General features: G+C 48.4%; 1 non-coding gene across 1 annotated transcript; it reads right to left on the reverse strand.

Annotated features, from left to right (window-relative positions):
- Nucleotides 1-17,086: 17,086 nt before the first annotated feature.
- LOC145357639 (5S ribosomal RNA) lies at nucleotides 17,087-17,205 on the reverse strand. Its single transcript, XR_013889332.1, has one exon. It is a non-coding gene; the product is annotated as a 5S ribosomal RNA (ribosomal RNA).
- Between the last annotated feature and the right edge of the window lie 5,580 nt (nucleotides 17,206-22,785).

The raw sequence follows: 22,785 nt of genomic DNA on the forward strand, positions 1-22,785 counted from the left end.
GGTCGGTCGTGCGTGGGCTGCTCTTGGATGTTTCGAGAGTGGCCTAGTACTTTGCGTCGTTTGTGTACGCTTAAAACTGGACCAGCAGATGGGCAACACGACAGCTCAGTGACTATCACTGTTTGCTGTGCAGATACAGGGATTTGGGCCGGTATCTGTGGGAGTTCGCGCATTCTCCCCATGTCTGTGTGGGTTTTCTCCGGGTGCTCCTCTGGGTGCTGTGGCGTTGGGGTTTATTGAACTCCAAACTTCTCTGGCACGATGGCACAGTGGTTCACACTGCTACCTCACAGTGCCAGGGGCCTGGGTTCAATTCCCGGCTTGGGTCACTGTCTGTTTGGAGTTTGCACATTCTCCCTGTGTCTGTGTGGGTTTCCTCCCACATATTGAACATAGAACACTACAGCACAAACAGGCCCTTCAGCCCACAAGTTGCGCCGATCATATTCATACCTATCAGGCCATAGAACTACCTGTAACTCTCAATCCCATTAAATCCCATATACTCATCCAGAAGTCTTTTAAAAGACCCCAGCGAGTTCACCTCCACCACCACTGACGGCAGCCGATTCCACTCACTCACCACCCCCTGAGTGAAACACTTACCCCTGACATTTCCTCTGTACCTGCTCCCCAGCACCTTAAACCTGTGTCCTCTCGTAGCGACCATTTCAGCCCTGGGAAATAGCCTCTGAGAATCCACCCTATCTATACCTCTCAACATTTTATAAACCTCTATCAGGTCACCTCTCATCCTTCGTCTCTTCAGGGAGAAGAAACTGAGCTCCCTCAACCTACCTTCATAAGGCATGCCTCCCAATCCAGGCAACATCCTTGTAAATCTCCTCTGCACCCTCTCAATAACTTCCACATCCTTCCTGTAGTGAGGCGACCACATATGTGCGGGTTAAATTGATTAACCATGTTAAATTGCCCCTTGGTGTCAGGGGGATCACAGGAGTGGGGCCTGGGTGGGATAGTTGTCAGTGCAGACTTGATGGGTTGAATGGCCTCCTTGTCCACTGTATGGATTCTATGATTTAGAGTATTTATTCATTGTTTTCTTTTACAGATCTTTTGATATGATGTTTTGCAGTTGTTCTTCAATATCAGGTTCGAAATCTTCCACTGTTGTTGTTCTGTGAATTTTTACCATAATAATTCCACACGTTTTGCTGTTTATTGGAGCTCCATACTCGAATCTTGCTCTCATCATTTGCTCAGTTGATTACTCGAAGAATGCAAATTTTCTTGCTACTGGTATTCAGGTTTCTAATTTGGGTCAGCAAAGTCCCCCTCTCTGTTTCCTGAGTCAAATATTTGGTTTGAAACACGGCTGGGAAGTTGAAGAATATCTCTGAATGCTTATTTGAGAATCTCGGCCAACATTGTGGATGTGAATTCTCCTTGTCTGTGACTATATATACGTTGTATGGTGCTGCTTACACTCCACTAGGTCTGAAGGAGTCATACATAGGTTAACTGTAAGCCTTTATTGACTCGTAAAACCATTAACAAATATGTCGTAGAGGGTACAAGCTGTTTCCGTGCTGGCTGGTACATACAGCTCTGTCCAACACTAGACTGGTCCTTGGGTGCAGGTCATATACTCTCTTGCATTGCTGTGTAGGCAGTACTGTCTCAGCCTCACATTAATCCTGTATATGCCAGACCTTTATAAGACATTGCGACTGTTGCTCTGACCACTTATCTTGGTTAATCTAGCCCATGACCAGGCAGCTAAATCTCAAATGTGCTGTGTAACGCTGTTAAATTGTGCTTGCCACCTGTGAAGAGGTCAAACAGAAGTGCAAGGTGCTCAGGGTTGGGGGCAGCACTGTAGAGGACAGCAGCAGAGGTGACGGTGCCTCCCACACAGGCAAGAATTAAGAACAAGCGCATGATGATGCAGCCAGAGTATCTTCTGGTAGGAAGGACTATTACTTACGTGGCGAAAAACTGCAGCAGGCGACGGTGCAGAGGGACCTGGGGGTCCTTGTGCATGAGTCGCAAAAACCCAGCCTGCAGGTGTAGCAGGTGGTCAGGAAGGCGAATGGGATGCTGGCCTTCATAGCGAGGGGGATTGAATATAAAAGTAGGGAGGTCTTGCTGCAGCTGTATAGGGCACTGGTGAGGCCGCAGCTGGAGTACTGTGTGCAGTTTTGGTCGCCGCACTTACGCAAGGATATTTTGGCCTTGGAGGGAGTGCAGAGGAGGTTTACTAGGCTGATACCGGAGTTGAGGGGGTTGAACTATGAGGAGAGGCTGAATAAACTAGGCTTGTACTCGTTAGAGTTTAGAAGAATGAGGGAGATCTCATTGAGACGTATAAGATGATGAATGGGATGGATAGGATAGAGGTGGAGAGACTCTTCCCGCTCAAAAAAGACAGTAGGACTAGGGGGCACAGCCTCAAGATAAAGGGGGGGCGGTTTAGAACGGAGTTGAGGAGGAACTTCTTCACTCAAAGGGTGGTGAATCTCTGGAATTCTCTGCCCGTTGAAGTGGTGGAGGCTACCTTGCTAAATATTTTTAAGACGCGGGTTGATGGGTTTTTGATAAGAGAGGGGATTAAGGGTTATGGGGAGAGGGCGGGAATGTGGAACTGAGCCACGACAGATCAGCCATGATCTTACTGAATGGCGGGGCAGGCTCGAAGGGCCAGATGGCCTACTCCTGCTCCTATTTCTTATGTTCTTATCGATTTCTGTTGTGAACGGTTTATGAAATCACAAAGCTAGGTGGTTTCATTGGTGTTTTCCCTCTGCCAGGATCCTGCCTGGAACAAAGATCTGAGAGCAGCAATGGAAGGGAGAATGGTAAATGGAAAGTCTCATACAATACAGCAACGCGCTCCAAGGAGCAGCTAGAGACAATGAACCACAAGCCACAGGAGAAAATGATGGAGAGAAAATAGGTGTGATACATCATTTTACTATTACACAGTACACTCATTTCTGTGACAACGTAGCTTTGTTTAATGGGAAACAGATGGTAGATTGAACTGGATTTGTGCGATGGCCTCCCAACTGTGCTAGATTAATGGTACAGGCTGGGGACCAGAGGTTGACCTTGTCACTCTCCTCTCGGATGAGGGCCCTTGTAGCCCTGGCCGACCTGAAGATCACCCCTGGCATGGTGATTTCATGATGCGGAGATGCCGGCGTTGGACTGGGGTAAACACAGTAAGAAGTCTCACAACACCAGGTTAAAGGCCAACAGGTTTATTTGATAGTAAACCCACAAGCTTTCGGAAATGATATCCCTTCGTCAGGTGTGAAGGGGCACCGTTTCTGAAAGCTTGTGGGTTTACTATCAAATAAACTGGTTGGACTCTAACCTGGTGTTGTGAGACTTCTTACTCTTCTTATGGTGATTTCAACCTGCCCTATGATCAACATCTGCTTCCAGGCAAATTGAAACCTTTGAAACCCTCTCCGTTCCACTGGTAACCTTTGGTCTCGAATAAATTCATTGTGATGTGCCTTGAGAAGCATTCAAGGTGAAAGGAAATTAAAATGAACTCAGGTGGCTGGAGCGTGATAGAAATCCATTTAGCTTTTCATTGAATCTTTTTCAAGTACCCCATTGATGCTAACCTTAATGTTGACAAAGAATGTAATTGACAGCATGCAGTTTCTCCAAAATGAATGTCGTTTTTAAAAGAGGAAGTTAAATCACAGGCTGTCAATCCGGCTTACATCTTTTGTCAATATTGCGGTTAGGATCAATGGGGTACTGGAGAAGTATCCAAGTATGAAGAGAAATGAGAATCAGAAATAAAAAATCAGAACTGAAAACACAGGTGGCTGGAGGCTGATTAGAAATCCATTGAGCTACTAATGGAAGCTGATTTCCAAGCAATGTGCTTTGGAATTAAGAGAGATCAAAGGTTTCCATTGCAGTAGAGAGGATTTCACAGGTTTCAGCTTGCTAGGAAGGCTCAGAAACTTCAAATCAAAGCTACATGAGTAAACTGGGGACTAAGGAAGAATGCAACCCTGCTCCTCTGGAGCACCTGGAGGAAAACCAACTCAGATACAGGGAGAATGTGCAATCTCCACACAGACAGTGACCTAAGCTGGGAATCGAACCCGGTCTCCGATTATTAAAACTATTTGCAACTATTTACAATCTAAGATGTTTTGGTGAGATGATTGTTCTCTGACAGACTGTTCCTGTGTCTTGCTTCCATGGAGTCTCTTAGTCATCTCGCTTGATGTCATGCTTACATCATTATTGACACCATTGACTAATTAGCATAACCATTAATCCCTTCATTTATTTGTATATGTGTGTTAAATGCAGAACAGGAGTAGGATTTGAAGCTTGGGGGTTGCACGCAGGTGAAGAAGGCAAATGGTATGTTAACTTTCACAGGGAGAGGATTCGAGTACATGAGCAGGGACATCTTACATGGGGCCTCGGTGAGGCCAGACCTGGAGTACTGCGTGCGGTTTTGTCCTCTTTATCTGAGGAAGGATGTTCTTGCTATGGAGAGAGTGCAGTGAAGGTTTCCTGGGACGGCGGGACTGATGTACGGAGAGAGATTGAGTTGGATTGAATTTGTTGGAATTTAGAAGAATGAGGGTGTAATCTCATAGAAACTGATAAAATTCTAACAGGACTAGTTAGGGTAGATACAGGAAGGATGTTCCTGATGGTGGGAGAATCCGGAACCAGGGGTCACAGTCTGAGGACATGGGTAAACATTTTAGGGCTGAGATTAGGAGAAATGTCTTCACCCAAAGAGTGGTGAGCCTGTGGAATTATTACCACTTTTGAGGCCAAAAAAGAAGAATGTTTTCAAGGAGATGCTTAATATAGGCGAAATGGATCAAAGAATATGGGGGAAGGCGGGATCAAGCTATTGAGTTGGATAATCAGCCATGATCACAATGAATGGTGGCGCAGACTCGAAGAGCTGAATGGTCTACTTCGGCTCCTGTTTTCTGTGTATCAGGGGCTTACTTACAGCAGACTTGCTGGGCATCTTTGAGAGTGAGAATTGTTTGCCCTTTGATTTACTGGGATAGATGAACTAAATGATACTCCGAATAATTTAGTGAACACGTGCCATAAAGGCTCCTCACTTCTGATCACTGGAGAGTGATTTGAAGTCAGCACATTATCCATTTTTACCTGTTGACCCCATACAGGGTGTGGCCACTGGAGGTGCTGTACGAAGTCTCCACAGTTTTCATCACACCTGCAGTAACCCGGGTCTTCAGACCAAACACAAAAAAACATTAAAAGTGAAGGAAGGACATGACAGAGGCAGCACTTTCTGTCGAAAGCACTCTCTAATCTCTAATTATTTTCAAACACAACAAATTTTTGGGAACAAAACTAATTTGATTCGGTTTATTATTGTCACATGTATTAGTACACAGTGAAAAGTATTGTTTCTTGCCCACAGACACTGACCCAAATCCATGTCCCTGCACAGCAAACAGTCACTGAGCTGCCGTGTTGCTGGTCCAGTTTAAGCGTACACTAATGACGTGAAGCACTAGGCACATACCTCCAGGAGGACACAAGACTCACCCTATCATCGCTACGGGAACCAAATTAACACCCTTGTCGTTCTTTGATCCCGCCGGATAATGTTCTCCTGCAGTCGTCGCCGACCACTGTGCAGCCTGCAATTATATCTGAGATGTGAGTGTGTCGCGTGCTGAGGCCAGCCCCATATCGATGGAAATTCCTGATACAGTTAGTACCTGGACAGAAGGGATAAATGAAAAGAAATCTTTATTGTCGCCAGAGACGTTACCGAAATGTTCCAAGTGCAAAATAGAGGCTGCGATTCCGCTGTGTTAATTAGCTCAGGAGAATCCCATGGCAACCCTATTCATGGGGTTAGCGGGGGCATTCGTTCTCGCTTGTGTCTCCCACTGCTGGGTTAGGGGCGCAATCAGGGCCTCCCCAGGGAGGCGGGTGGCAGGGGGAGTGCTCCGTGGGCACCTGGCAGTGCTGGCTTGTGTCCCTCAGCACTGCCCAAGGGGCAAAGTGCCAATGTCAAGTGGGGCACCTAGGTACTGTCATTGGGCAGTGCCAAGGGTGGGGGGGGGGGGGGGGCCTATGGGGGGGGGGGGCAGGGCCTGAAGGAGTGAGGCCTGCTGGGGAGGGGTCTAAGGAACGATCAGTGGGTCTCAGGTGGTGGGGGGGGGGGGGGGTGTCCCGCTGCCACTCTGCATAGGGATCGGTCGGGAAAGGAGGGACGCCAGCGGATCAGGGTGGGCAATAGGCGGGAGGGGGTGGGGGGTTGGGGGGGGGAGAGGGGAGGAGGATGGGGGAGGGGTGGTCAGCCTGCATGGGGTTGGGAACTTTGGGGGAGGGGATGGGGCTGGACCCGGGAATGTCCGGGGGGGTTGGGGGCCAGCGTTATGGGAGGCGCAGGGCTGGCCAGCGTCTGGGGAGGTTGTCAGCGTGCAGCCGCTGTGCGCGTGCGCCAACCTCGGCGCTGACAGCTCGGCTCAGCGCTCTGATTCCAGCCTCTCCAGCGGGACCGGGCCCCAGCATCTGAAACTGAACGATAAAGTCGCGCCGGTGGCCCCTGCCATGCACGGAGTGTGGGAGACGCTTTTCTGAACTCCCACTGAATGAAAAAAAAAACAACAGGAATTACTCCAGCTATCACACAAACACTTTGAATTTTTTTTGGGGGGGAGAATTCTGTCCCAGAGACTTCCCTGAAAATGCTCCAAAAGAGAATTTCAATGGTCAGCATGAACATCAGCTTCTGAGTCACCTCAGGGTGGGGACTTCAGTACACACTTCTGACTGAATATTTTTATTGGATCATTTCGCACTTTCGCCTCTTTGGCAGTCCGAATTATTACTGCCGGATCATCCTCTTGCACCATCAGAGGGTGCCAAACTCTCCCAGAAAATATTTAAGTGTTATAATAGTGAATAACGTGGAATGATCCAGGCCTGTCTCTCAGGCACACTCTGCATCGCAATCCTCCAGTCACATTCTTGGGGAGTTGGGTCTTTTGAGTCAATACTGGTGGTGGTGAGGAGGGGGAGTGGGGGGGGGGGGGGGCACCTATTCTCGCTATTCTCCAGCACCGGCATGATCTACTAACAGCGCAACAAAGCTGGAGAATCCCCCTCAGGATCTCCAAATCCACTATGAGCATTTACCGCCCGAAGGGTGTGGAGGCTTTGGAGAGGGTACAGAAAAGATTTACCAGGATGTTGCCCTGGGACGGAGGGCATTGGCTATGAGGAGAGGTTGGAGAAACTTGGTTTGTTCTCACTGGAACGACGGAGGTTGAGAGGGCAACCTGATAGAAGTCTACAAGATGATGGGAGGCACAGAACATAGAAGACCACAGCACAAACAGGACCTTCAGCCCACAAGTTGCGCCGATCATATCCCTACCTTTAGGTTCACTAGGCTGATACCGGAGATGAGGGGGTTGGACTATGAAGAGAGACTAAATAGACTGGGTCTGTACTCGTTGGAGTTTAGAAGGATGAGGGGGGCTCTTATGGAGACGTATAAGATAATGAAGGGGATGGATAGGGTAGAGGTAGAGAGATTCTTCCCGCTTAGAAAGGATAGCAGGACTAGAGGGCACAGCCTCAAGATGAGGGGGGAGCAGTTTAGTTCAGAGTTGAGGAGGAACTTCTTCACTCAAAGGGTGGTGAATCTCTGGAATTCTCTGCTCGTTGAAGTGGTGGAGGCTGCCTCGCTAAATATATTTAAGTCACGGGTAGATAGGTTTCTGATAGACAGGGGAATTAAGGGGAGAAAGCGGGAAAGTGGAACTGATCCACTTCAGATCAGCCGTGATCTTATTGAATGGCGGGGCAGGCTCCAAGGGCTAGATGGCCGACTCCTGCTCCTATTTCTTATGTTCTTAATTACCTACCAGGCCTATCTATAACCCTCAATCCCATTAACAGCATGGACAGGGTGGATAGTCAGAAGCTTTTTCCCAGGGTGGATGAGTCAATTATTAGGGGACACAGGTTTAAGGTGCGAGGGGAAAGGTTTAAAGGAGGTGTACGAGACACAGCGGGCGCTGGGTGCCAGGAACCAGCTGCTGAGGGAGATAGTGGAAGTAGATATGATAGCAATTTTTAAGGGGCATTTGGACAAATAGGATGGAAATAGAGGGATGTGGTCCCCAGGTGGGTCGGGGGTTTGAGTTCATGGCAGCACCATGGAGGGCCAAAGGGCCTGTTCGGGTGCTGAAATTCTCTTTGTTCTTACACCGCCCTTTCTTGCTCTCCGCTATTCTCCCCTGTTTGCCAGCCCTTGGGCCTTGCTTCTTGGCCACCACCCAGGACACTCAAGCAGTATTTAAATTAGCCAATTAATTTTAACTGCGGGTCCCACAGTTGTCGCCTCCTTCCAATCGCTTGACCCCTCTGCACATCCTGTTCCATTTGGGAATCTTGAACATTCCCAGTGACCTGGATGGCCACGTGTACAGGAGGTGCCACCAGCTGGAGCAGCTCGGGATTCAGAATGACAGTCTGCCATCACCATGGGACATTCGCCAAGTTGACTTCTTCATGGATAACACATTTATGGAAGTTGCTGTTTGAAGTCTGTAGGCATGTGGGGGGGAGAATGGATGACCAGCAGAAGGACACAAAGGAACAGTCTGGTAGGACTGGGAAACATTTGACCTCCAACTGATATTGAGTTCTGAATATTGGTGACAGTTGCTGAAACAGAAGCAGCAAGTGGTTTGGAAATTTACCAATGGCACCAATACCAATGATCCCGCTCTCAAGTCCTATCTTTATTAGTGTGAAAATCCAGCACAGAGACAACGAATTTTCAGTTGAAAAGAACCTCAGGTGCAAAAATGAATGACCTTCAGAAGAGATGGATTATGTTCTTAAAAATAAGTTGTCCTCAGCAGTTGCAGTTACGTGGGCTTCAACTCAACTCCTTAAATCTAAAGGTGAACCTGGAAATATATTTGCAGCAGCTACAGTGACCATCAAAAGACTCAATAAACAGTGAGCATTCTTTCTTATCTTTTTGCATTCAGTCTTCTGGACTTAACACTGAGTTCAACAACTTCAGACCATGAGCTCTCTCCTCCACCTTCACTCTATTTCCATCAAATTATTTTATTTCGTTTTTTTATTTTCATTTCTCCCATTGTTTCATTTTTTTAAAATCTCGTTTCCCAGCTTTTTTCCCTTACTCCTGTCTCCCAGCACCCCACCCCACTGGAGGCTACCTGCTACCTGTTTCAGGTTGTCCTTTGACATTCTGTTTACAGCATAGTTCCAAGTACTAACCCAAGCTCTAAGTTCATCTGCCTTACCTGTTACACTTCCCACGTTGAAACAAATACGCATGAGTCCACAACCTCTTTGATTTGCAACCACAAACCTTTTCATCCTCCCGCTTTGCTGCTCTTATTTCTTTTCCAGTTCCTCTCCGAATTTTCTATACTACCTGGTTCTCAATGGCATGATCAACCTGACTCCTGTGATATTCCGATCTCTCAGTAGGCTGCCATCAGCACCACTCTTAACCTTGATCATCACCATTCCACTCCCTTTGCCTTTTTGTAAATGCCATCTTTGTCAATCTCTCCAGTCTCCACCTCCGCTGGCCCCCTATCCAGCTCCACAGCTCTACAGTGTGTTCAGCAGAACTTTCTATCCCGGTATGATCCCGGCCAAATGAGAAAAAAAAGCATTGCTGGATCTGATTCTGGGGAATGAGGCGGATCAATTGTCATATTTAAGCAACAGTGATCATTGTATTACGAGATTACAGTTGTCCCGGGAAAAGAACGAGTGGAGAGAGGCAATTTCAAAGGGACGAGAATGGATCTCGCACAGATAAACTAGAGTCAAATACTGGTAGTCACAATTATAATTCAACAATGGAATGCATTTAAAGAGGGCAGATGTAATCAAAGTACATTTTCATGAGGGAGAAAGGTAGCACAAATCTCGAGCTCCCTGAATGACAGAAGAGATAGAATAAAAAACAGAAAAATGGGCTTCTCACAAATCCATAGAAGACTGAGGGGTGATCTTTGATGTCTATAAAATAATGAGTGGCACAGATCAGCCGGATAGTCAGTATCTTTTCCCTAAGTTATGGGAGTCTAAAACCAGAGGGCTTAGGTTTAAGGTGAGAGGGGAGAGATACAAAAGTGTCCAGGGGGGCAATTCTTTCACACAGAGGGTGGTGAGTGTCTGGAACGAGCTGCCAGAGGCAGTAGTGGAGGCGGATACAATTTTGGCTTTTAAAAAGCATTTGGATAGTTACATGGGTAAGATGGGTATAGAGGGATATGGGCCAAATGCGGGGAATTGGGATTAGTTTAGGGGTTTAAAAGCAAAGGGTGGCATGGACAAGTTGGGCCGAAGGGCCTGTTTCCATGCTGTAATTCTCTATGACTGTATAGAGTAATGGTCGTGGGTTTGGACGGTGCTGCTTGGTGAGTTCCTGCAGTGCATCTTGTAGATGGTACATGGTGTTGCCACTGTTCATCAGCAGTAGAAGAGATTGAATGATACAGCACAGGAACAGGCCCTTCGGTCCTCCAAGCCTGCACCGATCATGTTGTCCTATCTCGACCAACCACTTATATCCCTCTGTTCCCCATTTGTTCATATGCCTATCTAGATAAGTCTTAAATGTGGCTAACGTAACTGCCTCAGCCACCTCACTTGGCAGTGTGTTCCCAACTTTGTGTAAAAAACTTCCCCTGCACACCTCCACTGAACCTTTCACCCTTGTCTTAAACTTATGCCCCCCATAATTGCCATTTCTACCCTGGGAAAAAGCTTCCAACTGTTCACCCTATCTACACCCCTCATCATTTTATAAACTTATATTAGGTCGTCCCTCAGCCGTCATCTTTCCTGGGGGATCAGTCCCAGCTTATTCAATCTCTCCTCATAGCTAATACCCTCCATACCAGGCAACCTGGCACTTTTCCGAACTCTCTCCAAAGCCTCCATGTCCTTCTTGTAACGTGTTGACCAGAATTGGACACAGTATTCCAAACGTGGCCTAACCAATGTTTTATACAACTGTAACATAATTTTCCAATTTTTATACTCGATGCCCCGTCGAGTGAAGGCAAGCATGATGCTTTTCTTTCTCCACCTGTGCTGCCACTTACGAATCTGTGGACTTGTACTCCTCCCAGATCTCTCTCTGCGTCAATGCTCCTGACGGTTCTGCCATTTATGTTATAGTTCCCATCTGAATTCCAAAACGCATCGCCTCGCATTTGTCCAGATTAAATTCCACCTGTCATTTCTCCGACCATTTTTCCAGCCTATGTTGTACCCTCTGACAATCTTCATGACTATCCCCAACTCCGCCAATCTTAGTATCATCCGCAAACTTGCCAATCAGACCAGTTGCATTTTCTTCCAGGTCATTTATACATATATATTACAAACAGCAGAGGTCCCAGCACCAGTCCCTGCGGAACACCACTGGTTACAGCCTCCATTCAAAAACACCCTTCCATCGCTACCTTCTATCTTCTATGGCCAAGATGTAGATATGTAGATATGTAGCTATGAGGAGAGGCTGAATAAACTAGGCTTGTACTCGTTAGAGTTTAGAAGAATGAGGGGAGATCTCATTGAGACGTATAAGATGATGAATGGGATGGATAGGATAGAGGTGGAGAGACTCTTCCTGCTCAAAAAAGACAGTAGGACTAGGGGGCACAGCCTCAAGATAAAGGGGAGGCGGTTTAGAACAGAGTTGAGGAGGAACTTCTTCACTCAAAGGGTGGTGAATCTCTGGAATTCTCTGCCCGTTGAAGTGGTGGAGGCTGCCTCGCTAAATATTTTTAAGAAGCGGGTTGATGGGTTCTTGATAAGAGAGGGGATTAAGGGTTATGGGGAGAGGGCGGGAAAGTGGAACTGAGCCACAACAGATCAGCCATGATCTTATTGAATGGCGGGGCAGGCTCGAAGGGCTAGATGGCCTACTCCTGCTCCTATTTCTTATGTTCTTATGTTCTTATATGCTGGCGTTGGACTGGGGATAAACACAGTAAAAAGTCTGACAACACCAGGTTCAATCGGTTGGACTTAAACCTGGTGTTGTCAGACTTTTTCTATGGCCAAGCCAATTCTGAACCCACTTAGCAAGTTCACTCCTGATCCCATGTGATTTAATCTTTTGTACCAGCCTGCCTCTTGTCCATCCCTGATTCTAATTGTTCTACGAATACTATTCAGTAGGACAATTGCCAGATACGGGTGTCGCTGGCTGGCCAGCATTTATTGTCCATCCCTTATTGCCCTTGAAAAGGTGGTTATCTCAGTGACTGTTTGTGGAAGGAGTAGCAATCAAGTGGCCTGCTTTGTCCTGGATGGTGTCGAGTGTTGTTGGAGCTGCACCCCTCCAGGCAAGTGGAGAGTACTCCATCACACTCCTGACTTGCACCTTGTAAATGGTGGACAGGCTTTGGGGCATCAGGAGGTGAGTTACTCACAGCAGGATTCCTAGCTTTTGAATTTCTCTGGTAGCCACCGTATTTATATGGCTAGTCCAGTTCAGTTTCGGGTCAATGATAACCCCCAGAATGTTGATAGTGGGGGATTCAGTGACGACAATACCATTGGACACCAAGAATTGACGGTTAAATTCTCCCTTGTTAGAACATAAGAACATAAGAAATAGGAGCAGGAGTAGGCCATCTAGCCCTTCGAGCCTGCCCCGCCATTCAATAAGATCGTGGCTGATCTGAAGTAGATCAGTTCCACTTTCCCGCTTTCTCCCCATAACCCTTAATTCCCCTGTCTATCAAAAACCTATCTACCCGTGACTTAAATATATTTAGCGAGGCAGCCTCCACCACTTCAACGGGCAGAGAATTCCAGAGATTCACCACCCTTTGAGTGAAGAAGTTCCTCCTCAACTGTGATCTAAACTGCACCCCCGCTTATCTTGAGGCTGTGCCCTCTAGTCCTGCTGTCCTTTCTAAGCGGGAAGAATCTCTCTACCTCTACCCTATCCACCCCCTTCATTATCTTATACGTCTCTATAACATCCCCCCCCTCATCCTTCTAAACTCCAACGAGTACAGACCCAGTCTATTCAGTCTCTCTTCATAGTCCAACCCCCTCATCTCCGGTATCAGCCTAGTGAACCTCCTCTGCACTCCCTCCAAGGCCAATATATCCTTGCGCAAGTGCGGCGACCAAAACTGCACACAGTACTCCAGCTGTGGCCTCACCAGTACCCTGTACAGTTGCAGCAAGGCCTCCCTACTTTTATATTCAATCCCCCTCGCTATAAAGGTCAACATCCCATTCGCCTTCTTGATCACCTGCTGCACCTGCAGACTGGGTTTTTGCGATTTGTGCACAAGGACCCCCAGGTCCCTCTGTTGGAGATGGTCATTGCCTGGCACTTGTAGGGTATGAATTTTACTTCCCGCTTGTCAGCCCAAAGCTGGACACTGTCCAGGTCCTGCTGCATTTGGACATAAACTGCTTCAGTATCTGAGCCATCGCGAACGATGCTGAACATTGTGCAGTCATCAGTGAACATCCACACTTCCGACCTTCTGATGAATGGAAAGTCATTGGTGAAGCAGCTGAAGGTGGTTGGGCCTAGGACACTACACTGAGGAACTCCTGCTGTGATGCCCCAGAACTGAGACGATTGACCTCCAACCATCTTCCTTTGGGTTAGGTATGACTCCAACCAGTTTTCCCACTGATGACTCCAGTTTTGCGAAGGAGACTTGTGGCGACAGGCCTTGAGTTGTTTAGCCCTAAGCCCTGGATTTCCCTCTCTTGGGTGGCACGGTAGCACAGTGGGTTAGCGCTGCTGCGTCACGGCTCCAGGGTTCGATTCCCGGCTCGGGTCACTGTCTGTGTGGAGTTTGCACATTCTCCTCGTGTCTGCGTGGGTTTCCTCCGGGTACTCCGGTTTCCTCCCACCGTCCAAAGATGTGCGGGTTAGGTTGATTGGCCGTGCTGAGAAATTGCCCCTTAGTGTCCAGGGATGCGTAGGTTAGAGGGATTAGTGGGTATAATATGTAGGGATATAGGGCCTGGGTGGGATTGTGTTCGGTGCAGACTCAATGGGCCGAAGGGCCTCTATCTGCACTGTAGGGTTTCTATGATTCTATGGTGCACCGCTCTGTGCACCTTAAGACACTCCTTAAAAAACTGACCTCTTTGATCAAGCTTTAGCCATGCGAATATCTTCTGTGACTCTTATTTCACAAAACTCCTATGGAGTACCTTGGGACATCTCATTACAGGTAGTAAATCCAAGCTTTTGTCACTGAAGGAAAAAAATGAACCAATTGTAACACCTTTCAGAGCGTCACGTCAGATTCCTGTACCATAGGATCATTTGGGATGTTTCCTACGGGATGATTAATGGGGACTTTAGTCTCTCACCATTTACAATAATTTCTTTGCTTGAACTAGCCACTTCTGGATACAATAACGTTTGGATACAATAACCTCCTGACCGGGTAAACTGCAGATCCATTGACTTCCCAAAAAAGTTATTACTTTGTCAAAAACAAAGCAATGTTTCATGTGTGCCTTTCTCATACAAGGTTGAAACAGCAGGACAGCTATCTCACTAGTGACATTTGGGGGAAATCTTGCCAGAATTTGGCAATGTCCAGTGAGAAAATTGGAGAGAAATGTGCCGACAGCTCCAGTTTGATTTCTTATCAGATCTTGAGCCTCACTGACAGATGTTTTTATGGTCACAAGAAGAACATCGCGCCCGCGGCGGTCCCCCCCTCTGATTCAAAGAACGAAGAACAACACAGCACGGGAAACAGGCCCTTCGGCCCAACGAGCCCACGCCGCCATAACCTGCCCTAGCTCTACTTAATTGAGCCAATCAGTCCAGAGCTGCAAACCCTCACACCGTTCGAGGAGAGGTGCCTCGAGCTGTCCGGCGAGGAGGAAGAGTGCGCTTGGGCTGAGAGTGAACTGGGGTCAGCAGACAAATGTGAGAATGCTCAAGATACGCTGTCATTCCTCAACTCTCAAGCGAGTTATCAATGTTCCCCTGTGACGCACCGATGCCCTGCTGTTGCAGGTCAACAGGCTGGACCATCCTCACGGCCACCAGACACGAGCAGGGAGAGTTCTTCGACCTCACTGTTGAAGAAGTGTCACAGCTGTCACCCACACCCGGCACCAGCGCAGATACTCACACTTCAGGGGGATCACGATGTAGGCAGGCTCCTGGGTCACTTACTGGTGAGCACCTCACAGCTGAAGACCCACAGCAGGTAGAGGCAGGGATGTCCCAGGGAACACGCACTCGGAGGGAGGCCAGGACTCTGCTGAGCCCCTGCTGCGCCTGGGCCCGGACGTCCCACAGCTGCTGGGGCTGCAAAGGCAGAGTGGGAGAGGATGGCAGCCTCCCCCACTCGGACTGCAAGATCGCCTGGAGGAGTCCCATCACCTTCTGTGACTGCAGCGCACTGAGGCCAACACTGCGAGGGTGGCATCCGCAGAGGAGACCTTGGTGCAGGGGGGGTGCACTCCATGGCAGGAGATGTCCGCAGCATGGTTCCCCTCATGACCCCCATGTCTGAAGACACGATGGTGGGTGCACTAGTGGGAATCCAGAAGTGTCAGCATCAGAGGATGGTTGGGCTTCCGTTTCTCACTCCAGCTGCCCTTGTATCCCATGGAGGACCAGCAGGTCCATCGGGCACCCAAAGGGGTGAGGATCGTCTGGGTTATAGCCTGGGCCCAGAAGACCTTGGGAGTGTCCAGCCGATTGGAGTCCCCCCTTCCTGTGAGCGACATACCTTCAGCTCCAGCAATGAAGGCAGCCTGAGATATCCATGCTTCCTGAAAGGAGGCCAGGACCCTCAATGCCCAGTTGCCCAGGGGACGCCCGCCAAGCTCACCTCAGGCAACATGTAGCCTCCTCCACCTACCTGCGGATCCTGGGGAAACATCTAGACGGAGTGGGAGAGTAAGAATGATAGGCACCCAGTTAGCATGGGTGAAAGCAGCGTAGAGAGGTCACCGCTGTATACAGTCACCAATAATAAATCACTCCGTTCACTCACAGAACCTCCACCTGTGAGGAAGGGGGTGAACGTCACAATGAGATAAGCCCGTTGTAAATCCTCATGAGGGTCTCCAGCTATAACGGGATTTGTGCCTGTGCGAGTGAGGCCGGAGAATCGCACTGGATGTTACACTCCTCGCGCTAACACACGGACATTTCAACAGCACGCTCGTCAGTTTTGCTATCTGTTCCATCTAATGTTGGCTCTCTCTGCTGTACCCTTCATTCGATCGTTATTGGCCCTTCCTAGTTTTATCGGCACCTTCTGTCTCCTCTCTGGTGCCCCTCCCCAGTAAGAACTCTCATAACACCAGGTTAAAGTCCAACAGGTTTACTTGGTAGCAAACGCCACTAGCTTTCGGAGTGCTGCTCCTTCGTCCCGCTCACCTGACAAAGGGGCAGTGACAAATGGTCACGGGCATTCGGCCTCTGACCTTCGGGTAAGCGGTCTCCAAGGTGGCCTTCACCACACACGACAGCGCAGAGCCGCTGAGCAGAGACTGATAGCCAAGTTCCGCACACATGAGGACGGCCTCAACCGGGATCTTGGGTTCATGTCGCACGATCTGTAACCCCCAGGACTTGCCTGGGTTTGCAAAACCTCACTTACTGTACTGTCTGGAGACAATACACATCTCTTTAACCTATGATCAGTGCTCCTTCCACTCACATTGTTGGCCACTTTAAGACTTGAACAGCAGGTTAGGTGCAAAGATTCGCATTCTAATCAGTAATCTCTAAACTGTCTGTGCTTTATATGCTCTGTCTGAGGCCAGAACTCTCCATTCACCTGACGAAGAGGGAGTCCCCTCGAAAGCTTGTGAGTTTACTATCAAATAAATCGGTTGGACTTAAACCTGGTGTCGTCAGACATCATCGTCTTCTCTACGTGTAGCAGGAGGAGAATGTGCAACAAAAACAGTCTCGCAGCAAAGAGAGAGGAAGTGTATGTGCGCGGGAGTGAGCGTGAAAAGGATGTTTGTTGAGTGCTGAATGTCAGTGTGAGGGGGGTGGGTTTGAGCAGCCTCTGGCGGCAGCAAAAGCCTACTGCACCTGGTATTCCCAGGCGGTCTCCCATCCAAGTACTAACCAGGCCTGAGTCTGCTTAGCTTCCGAGATCAGACGAGATCGGGCGTTTTCAGACTAGTATGGCCATAGGCATTTGCTGCTCTGCTTTCTGCCCACTTAAAGGCACGGACACCTTCTTGCCATTTCTCAAATCAGGATGCATGGAAGGAATTAATTTCCCTTCCGCCGCACTCACGTTGCTTTCTCTCTTAGCCCTTTGCCTCCCAACTCAAGATTTAACGGGGCCCCTCACCTCTGCACGCAGTTAGTCAACGCGCATTTTAACTCCTCGCGCTCTCTCTCACTTCCTCCTCCACTGCACAAAGGCAAAGGGGGTCGAGGCAGGCGGAGGAGGGGAGCAAGGGGAGAAAATTGTCAGGCACTTGGCCACGGCAGCAGAGAGGCCAGACCGGGGGGGGGGGAGGGACAAACAAACAGAGACAGAGCAGCAACCCTTGTGGACAACTCGCAGGGCGTCAGTCTGACACACACAATGCCTTGGGTTATTTGTAAAGCTGGATGCTCGAGAAAGGTGCGCGAAACCCAATTTTTCTCAACTCCATCTTAACTTTCTGCTCAGGATATGTTGAGGCGCAGTAGGAGAGAGAAGACAAGAGTTGGGGGGGGGTCAGCCTCACCTCTGACATTAAAGAGTTGGGGGGGGGAAGCCCAGCGGGCTGGAGATGAACAAGGCCAAGCCTGCGGAGATGTCAGTGGGCACCTCAAGGAGCATCCACACGTCGCAGGGAAAGCTAAGGTTCGTGCAGGTTGGGGGCAGCCCATTCCGCCACTCACTCTCTCCTCTCTCACTCACGGGTGCCACAGGAAGAGGGCAAGGGAAGGTGAGGAGATCCTGTCCAGTAGTCACTCCAGCCCACACAGAACAGGCAAGAAAGTGAACTTGAATAGGTGTCACAGCAATCACCTGAATCCTCCACCCCTGCGGAGACACGCACCTTGGTGGGCACAAGATGTAATTCAGGCTGGGTCTCACGTTCTGAGGGTCGCTGTTAATGTTCGACGGAGGAATAAGATATCAGTTTGTTTTTTACCTTCAGCAAGTTTATTCTGCATCCAACTCAGCAGCAATACAAACTCCATATATAAAGAAAAATCCCCACAGTTCCAGCTGTGTCCATTTCCACTCTTTTGAAAGTTGAGCCAATAACCATTACTTGTCTTTAGCAAGGCAATTTGCTCAACAATGTAATTGTCACAGCACACACTCACTGATACATTGACAATTTTGATTTGATTTATTATGGCTTATTAGGGCAGCACAGTAAAAAGTCTGACGACACCAGGTTTCAGTCCAACCGATTTATTTGATAGTAAGCTCACTAGCTTTCGGGGTTTGTCCCTTCGTCAGGTGAATGGAGAGTTCTGGCCTCGGACAGAGCATATAACAGCACAGACAGTTTACAGATTACTGATTAGAATGCGAATCTTTACACCTAACCTGCTACTCAAGTCTTAAAGTGGCCGACAATGTGAGTGGAAGGAGCACTGATCACAGTTTAAAGAGATGTGTATTGTCTCCAGACAGTACAGTAAGTGAGGTTTTGCAAACCCAGGCAAGTCACGGGGGTTACAGATAGTGTGACATGAACCCAAGATCCCTGTTGAGACCGTCCTCATGTGTGCGGAACTTGGCTATCAACATATCCACATTGTTATTAGGGCAGCACAGTAGCATAGTGGTTAGCACTGCTGCTTCACAGCTCTAGGGACCTGGGTTTGATTCCTGGCTCAGGTCACTGTCTGTGTGGAGTTTGCACATTCTCCTTGTGTCTGTGTGGGTTTCCTCCAGTTTCCTCCCACAGTCCAAAGATGTGTGGGTTAGGTTGATTGGCCATGCTAAAATTACCCCTTAGTGTCCTGGGATTAGTGGGTATAATATGGGGGTAGGGCCTGGGTGGGATTGTATTTGGTGCAGACTCGATGGGCTGAAGGGCCTCTTTCTGCACTGTAGGATTCTATTATTGTCACATGTATTGGTATAAAGTGAAAGGTATTGTTTGTTGTGCGCTATATAGACAAAGCACACTGTACATAGAGAAGGAGGGAGTGTAGAATGTGGTGTTACGGTCATAGCTAGGGTGTAGAGAAAGATCAACAGAACAGTCCATTCAGAAGTCTGATAGCAGCAGGGAAGAAGCTGTTCTTGAGTCAGTTCATATGTGACCCCAGACTTTTGTATCTTTTTCCCGAAGGAAGAAAGTGGAAAAGAGAATGCGTGGGGCCCTCGATTATGCTGTCTGCTCTTCCGAGGCAGTGGGAAGTGTGGACAGAGTCAATGGATGGGAGGCTGGTTTGCGTGATGTACTGGGCTTCATTCACGACCCTTTGTAGTTCCTTGCAGTCTTTAATAGAACAGGAGCCATACCAAGATGTGATACGACCAGAAAGAATGCTTTCTATGGTGCATCTGTAAAAGTTGACGAAAGTCATAGCGGACATGTCAAATTTCCTTAGTCTTTTGAGAAAGTAGAGGCGTTGGTGGGCTTTCTTAACGACAATGTCTGCATGGAGGGACCAGGACAGGTTGTTGGTGATCTGGACATATGAGGTGTCTGCAACAGCCAAGTTGGATGGGCGGCATGGTGGTTAGCACTGCTGCTTCACAGCTCTAGGGTCCTGGGTTCGATTCCCGGCTCGGGGTCACTGTCTGTGTGGAGTTTGCACATTCTCCCTGTGTCTGAGTGGGTTTCCTCCCACAATCCAAAGATGTTAGGTTGATTGGCCATGCCCCTTAATGTTCTGGGATGTGTAGGCTAGACGGGTAAATGTGTGGGGTTGTAGAGACAGGGTCTGGGATGCAATTGTTGTTGGTAAAGACTGATGGGCCAAATGGCCTCCTCCTGCACTGTAGGGTTTCTATAAAGAAATTCACTTAACCGTTCACATCAAATGTCATCGTCTGCTTAGAAACAAGAGGCCCAGGTGAACTCACTGGCATGGTGAGTTCCTATGGGATCTCCTCACAACTTAGGGCTGTGGGAGGAAACCCACACAGAAATGGGGAGAATGTGCAGACTCCACACAGACAGTCGCCCAAGATGGGGGATTGAACCTGGATCTTCTGTGGCTGTGAGGCAGCAGTGCTGACCACTGTGCCACCATGCTGCCCCACAGCAGTTAGCAGTGCTGCCTCACGGCGCTAGGGACCTGGCTTCAATTCCCAGCATGGGCCACTGCCCTCGTAGAGCTTGCACATTCTCCCTGTGTCTGCGTGGGTTTCCTCCGGGGGCTCCGGTTTCCTCCCACAGTCCAAAGATGTGTGGGTTAGGTGGACTGGCTGTGCTAAATTGCCCCTTTGTATAAGGGGAACTAGCTCGGGTAAATGCACGGGGTTATGGGGATAGGGCCTGGGTGGGATGGGTACAGACTTGATGGGCCGAACGGCCTCCTTCTCTACTGTAGGATTCTATGGTTCACTGAAGAATGAGTATCAGACGTTATCACAAGTTTCCTTTGGAAAACAATAATGTATCTAAAATAAAGACTATCTTTGGGACTTTTAATTTGGATGCAGTGAGAGAGGGGTAGTTTTATCTCGGGAACAGCAATTGCAATTCTGAGCCCTAATTGGGTTGGAAACCTCTTCCAAAGCTTAAAGATTCGGGGTTCGGTTCCCACTTCAAAAGTTATTGTGCTGAATGAAAAAAAGGTTTGAAACGTGCTTTGTACACAGCTCAGCAAACCTGCGAGCGGGGATGCTTTCCAAGTGACGAAGGCCAGGCACACTCTAGTGGTCACTTCTAAGAAATGGAAATTGTTGTTTAAAGGAAAGAAACAAATTCTATCAACGCTGTATTTGAATAGAAACATTTGATTTCTGTTTTAAAGATCTCTTGTGAGAATATTACGAGAGCAAGATCCCTCCTGACAAACTGAACAAGATACTGGATGTGTAAGGTCGGAGGTAACATTAGGGGAGAAAGGACAGTTCTGGTCGCCTTACTACCGGAAAGACGTGGAGACCCTGGAGAGAGTGCAGAGGAGGTTTACCAGGATGCTGCCTGGTATGGAAGGACTGGGTTATGCGGAAAGATTGGGCAAACTGGGGCTGTTTTCCTTAGAAAGACGGAGACTGAGGGGAGATCTAATAGAGGTGTATAAGATTATGATGGGTATAGATAGAGTAAACAGTGGTAAGCTTTTTCCTATGTTAGAAACACACATTACAAGGGGCCACGGGCTTAGGGTGAGGGGGGAGAGGTATAATTCGGATGTTAGAGAGAGGTTTTTCACACAGAGGGTAGTGGGGGTATGGAATGCTCTACCAAGTAAGGTGGTGGAGGCAGGCACGCTGGAGTTGTTTAAGAGTTACTTAGACAGGCACATGAGCGGGATGGAGATGGAGGGATATAGGAGACTGTTTTAAATAAGGTTCAGGAGCCTTGGGATGTCCCTGGGAATCAACTGATTCCTATGGACCTTCCAACATATTTTCTGGCTCACTTGTTTCACTTTTGAGCTTCTGGGGATTCCCTTGAATGTTTGCATAAGATGTTCATGTTATTGATGTTTTTCTCATTTAATCCGCAGGTGATTCGGTCTGCCTTGTTGTCCAACAAGGGGCATACACACGGTGGGTCGTACGAGGGCTGCTCTTGGATGTTTCGAGAGTTGCCTACTGCTTCATGTCGTTAGTGTACGCTTAAACTGGACCAGATGCTGGGCAACACGACAGCTCAGTGACTATCACTGATTGCTGTGCAGATACATGGATTTGGGCCAGTATTTGTGGGAGTTTGTGCATTCTCCCCGTGCTTGCGTGGGTTTTCTCCGGGTGCTCTGGTTTCCTCCCACACCCCAAAGATGTGCTCTTAGGCTGACTGGTGTAACAAATTGTCCCTAAATTAGTCTCCCCTCAATCTGGTTTCCAATGTGGAGTGCCATAAGCGTAGACAAAGGTCATGGGCGGAAGAGGGGACTCACAATGTTAAAATGGCGGCATGGGCTCGTTGGGCCGAAGGGCCTGTCTCCCGTGCTGTGTTGTTCTTTGTTCTTTGTATACTAACGGAACATATTAGGAGGGATACGAATTCAAATCCCTGAGAGTGGAAAATAATGGGTGGATTTACTGGGTAGTAGGGCTATCTGTTTCTGGCCTTGGGTAGCATCCTTTAATGAAACAGGAGAATGTTGTACTGAGTCGCAATATTACACCACCTGCTCCTGCAACACTCAGAAACCAATTAATCACAGTTCTGCCAATGTGATCTAGATAGGCTGGGCGAATGGGCCAGGAAATGGCAAATGGAATTTAATGTTGGCAAGTGTGAGGTGGTCCACTTTGGTAGGAAGAATGGTAGGAAGGACTATTACTTACGGGGCGAAAAACTGCAGCAGGCGACGGTGCAGAGGGACCTCGGGGTCCTTGTGCATGAGTCGCAAAAACCCAGCTTGCAGGTGCAGCAGGTGGTCAGGAAGGCGAATGGGATGCTGGCCTTCATAGCGAGGGGGATTGAATATAAAAGTAGGGAGGTCTTGCTGCAGCTGTATAGGGCATTGGTGAGGCCGCAGCTGGAGTACTGTGTGCAGTTTTGGACGCCGCACCTGCGCAAAGATATTTTGGCCTTGGAGGGAGTGCAGAGGAGGTTTACTAGGCTGATACTGGAGTTGAGGGGGTTGAGCTATGAGGAGAGGCTGAATAAACTAGGCTT

This window comes from Carcharhinus amblyrhynchos, chromosome 23 (genome assembly GCF_965287045.1).
Source record: "Carcharhinus amblyrhynchos chromosome 23, sCarAmb.v2.hapA, whole genome shotgun sequence".
Classification (NCBI taxonomy): Eukaryota; Metazoa; Chordata; class Chondrichthyes; order Carcharhiniformes; family Carcharhinidae; genus Carcharhinus; species Carcharhinus amblyrhynchos.